The 4,359-nt window shown below is 38.1% G+C and overlaps 1 pseudogene; it reads right to left on the bottom strand.

The window, feature by feature from the left end:
• Positions 1-3,110: 3,110 nt before the first annotated feature.
• On the bottom strand, positions 3,111-3,765 carry LOC118658801 (annotated as a pseudogene).
• Positions 3,766-4,359: the final 594 nt, after the last annotated feature.

Here is a 4,359-nt window from a genome sequence, read left to right on the forward strand (position 1 = left end):
GCTGGCAGAGTCAGGTCTTGGTGAGAGCCTGTTTCCTGGTTTGCAGATATCTCTCTTCTCATTCTCCCCACCACATGACAGAGAGCAATGAGAACAAGCAAGCTCTTGCTCTTATCTCTTCTTATAAGGGCACTAACCCCACCATGAGGGCTTCACTCCCATGATTTAATTACCTTACAAAGGCCCATATTCAAATAGCATCACATTGGGCATTAGGGTTTCTGCATATGAATTTTGGGGAGCTACAAACATAGTCCATAGCAGTTACTATCCAATTACTTATTTGTAAATTATCCTAAATTTTCTCAGTTTTTAAATTTTTATATACATGGAATCATACAGTAAATGTTATTTCATATATTTTTTTTTACCTTATGCCATATGCATTAGCAATATCATTGTTTGCAACTGTTTTCTTAACTCATGTTTATTGCTGCATACTATTCCATTGTTGATCATAGCACACATTATTCAACCAATATACTTCCAGTAAACAGGTTTCCTTATGAGCTTTCTTGTGTATGTTTCCTGGTACAGAAAGCACTTGTTTCTGTAAAATATATCCAGGAGTGGAATGGTTCACCATAGGGTATGTTCACTCTTTTTGTTTATAAAAATAGTAGAGGCCCAGTGCACGAATTTGTGCTCAGGTGGGGAAAGCCAGCCCACCCAACCCAATGGGGGTCCATAGGGCCAGGCCAGTGTGGGGAGGGGGCTGTGGGGTGGTTGGCTGTCCGGGCCCACCCCGATCAGGTTGTTGGGGACCTATTGAGGGCTAGGCCAGCTGGGGAGAAGGGCCGTAGGTGTTTGGCAGCCAACCCCGCCCCCGATCAGGGTGTTGGGGGCTGATTGGGGTCTGGATCAGGCTGGTGGGCTGCGCAGTTTTTGTCATAGCCACCGATCATTCTGGCCATTCCACCGTTCCGGTCACTGGGCTTTTATATATATAGATAAATGCATCCATCAGTTTTTCTTTGTATAATTTCCAATTCTGATATAGTTTAAATCAGCAGTGGCTGCTTTCATGTCTTCTTCCAAAAAGATGTGAGTTAAGCTCTACCCTTTCCACCTGCACAAATGGCCCACACTATTCCCCATCCTGCTGCAGAAAAACAAAGTTCAAGAAGAGGATAGTTTAGGTGCTTTAATTCATTGAAATCTGTTAGTAAAACACATGATTAAATGATCCTATAATGCAGTGGTTCTCAACCTTGGCTGCACATTAGAATCACCTCGGAATCTTTTTAAAATCTTGATTTCTGGGCCTCATCCTCCGGAAATTCTGTTTCTTTGTTACTAATGTTGTGGCCTCACCCCATAATAAAGAAACAGAATTTCCGGAGGATGAGGCCCAGAAATCAGAATTTTAAAGATTCCCAGGTGATTCTAATGTGTAGCCAAGGTTTAGAACCACTGCTATAATGAATGCTTTATAATTGATTAGTATACTTGTATTTTTATTTTAAAGTATCTTCTGTAATAGCACTCTTTCATTATATCTACATAGAATACAAAGCAAATTTGAAGATTGGCAAGTATAAAGTAAAATAAGACATCTGTATTTTGGCCATTTCCTCAATTCAATAAAATGGTTAGTAGGTTATTGCTATTAAATTAATAATAATTGAATCAATAAGTCATGAATTTCCAACAACTGTGTATTGTACAGACTGGTATTATGATTTTTTTGGTTGGGCAAGAAAGTCTGGACTTTTTACTCTCACCCATTTTTGCTCTTGGGCAACACTCTTCTGGACTTTGTGTGACAAAGGAAAAACACAACCTAGGGTCATTGATTGAATTTTACCTTGTAGCTTTCTGTTTGCAACATCTTTTCTGACTGAGCTATTATTTTTCTCATTGGCATTTCTTCAGAAGACTTGAATAAATAAAACTGCCTTTCACGATTAGATTTGTAGATATGGGGTGTAGAAGTGAACTAAAAGATTCTTAAGAATATATTTTATTTTTTACAACGTTGAGTTTACATATTTGCATTATTCCCATAAATTTTATTTTGTGTGTTCTTTCAATGACCTATGCAAAAGTTGATTCAGCTCATGTTTTAAGCCTGTTGAAGATGTCTGGATGAAAAAAAGGATGGCTCCCACAGAAAGATATCCTCAATATTTGAGCAACAAACCCCTTCTATAATATAGGTAAAAAGTTGTAAAAGTAACCTCTTTCTGTTGCTTAGATTACACATTAATGTGTCTTTTCATGTCATTAGGAAGAAATTTTATCCATATCAAATACAAAAATATTCACAGTTAGGGAACATTTAATTGTGTTCTTAAATTTCTATGTAAAATTGAATGATAAATTATACATTGTATGGTGGCATTTGACAAAATTTACTAATATTAAAATTTAGAATTTCTTTCATCCAGAAAATAATTTAACTATGTATAAATAGTAAAGTAAGTTTCATACAGTAACTTAATAAAATTATTCTATAATTTATTTTTACCAAATATTAGATCTACACTTACCATTTGTAAGAGATGGTGGACCTAAATAAAGATACAGACATTTTTAGGGTATAATTGATCTGCTGACGTTATCTTATTTCTCCCTGCAAAATTTCCTATTAATAATTGCACCCAACAATTACTTATTGAACCTATATTTTATTTCAGGAGCTATGCATGAGGCTGGGCTGCAGTCAAAGAGACACTGTTTCTATTCACATGGAATCTAATTTCTAACATGTCCAGTACCTACTGGTTATCTGGACACCCTCATTTTGAGATGACAACAGATACTCAAACTCTAAATTGTCAAGATAAGTCTTATTACCCTTTATCCTCTAAATATTTTTCTTTCCTTGCTAAATCATATACCCAGGAACTTAACCATATTCATGGGCTTCATCTTTGACTATTTTCTCCTTATGCTATTTCACAATAGGTTCTCTATATTTTATCAATATTACCTCAGTAGTATGTCTCAAATGCAAGTCCTCCTCTCTAACAATGCCTCAGTTCAGGCCTTCACCATCTTTTCCTTTGACTGTTATAGTAGACTTTTTTTTTTTCAACTGTTTAGTTTTTATTTCATACTCATAAACTTAACTCTGCAATCCAGCTAGACTGGGAAAGGGTATGGAACCCAATAAACTGGCAAGAGCACAAAGATTATGGAACATACCAAGCAAATCGGGGTGAAGGGGTGCTCTCCTGAGCTACAGAAGGAATGGTCTGGTGGTTAAGATAAAACGCAAGTCAAACTTATTAGAGTTGCCCACAGTCAGCATTGGTGTTCTTCTTGCTGGTCTTGCCATTCCTGGACCCAAAGCGCTCCATGGCTGTCACAATATCCATGCCTTCCTTCACCCGGCCGAAGACCACACGCTTGCCATCCAACCACTCAGTCTTGGCGGTGCAGTGGAAAAGCTGGGAGCCGTTTGTGTTCGGTCCAGCATTTGCCATGGACAAGATGCCAGGACCTGTATGTTTCAGTACGAAGTTCTCATCCTCAAGTTTCTCCCCATGGACGGACTTGCCGCCTGTGCCATTATGGCGTGTGCAGTCACCACCCTGGCACATAAGTCCCGGAATAATTCTGTGAAAGCAGGAACCTTTGTAACCAAATCCCTTCTACCCAGTGCTCAGAGCACGGAAGTTTTCTGCTGTCTTTGGAACTTTGTCTGCAAACAGCTTGAAGGAGACGCGGCCCAGGGGCTCGCCGTTGGCGGCGATGTTGAAGTACATGGTGGGGTTCCCCATGGCTGGTCACGGGCGGCTTCGGGGCGGCGGTGTCTGCAAAGACAGTAGAATTCTAATTGTCTTCCCTTCCTCTAGCCACATTCTCCTCAACACTTCCAGTCAAAGATAATTTCAGCTTCTTCCTGAGGAGGGAAATATTAAATAAAAACACAAGTAACAACTCCTTGTCACTCTCCTCTGTTTCTTACTTGTTTGTTAATCTTTGTTGTCTAACATACAACATCCAAATTTACTTTCATTATGTACTAGAACATCTTCCACATTCATCTTTCCTAACTAATTCTCTAACACAATAGTCCATTACCCATCACTGTTTTATGCTGAAATCAATCTAGATGCCTGAGCTGTATTGTTAATATACAGCTCCCAGTTATATAAATCATTCAGGCTCTATATTTCTAAATATGTTTTTTCATCTCCCTGCCATGTCTGTTTAACTTTTGTCTGTCTGTCTGTCATATTTCTATCTAACCTGAAATGGTGACTCATCTTTTATGAATATTCTAGAAATAGAGTTCAGTCATTTGCTAAATATTTATTGAGCACCTATGATTAAAAGGTACTATAATTGGCACTGGGGATACAGAGCATTGTTTTTAAATGTTACATATTCACTTATTTAACAAATATT

Source organism: Myotis myotis, unplaced genomic scaffold, assembly GCF_014108235.1.
Source record: "Myotis myotis isolate mMyoMyo1 unplaced genomic scaffold, mMyoMyo1.p scaffold_m19_p_1, whole genome shotgun sequence".
NCBI classification, from domain to species: domain Eukaryota; kingdom Metazoa; phylum Chordata; class Mammalia; order Chiroptera; family Vespertilionidae; genus Myotis; species Myotis myotis.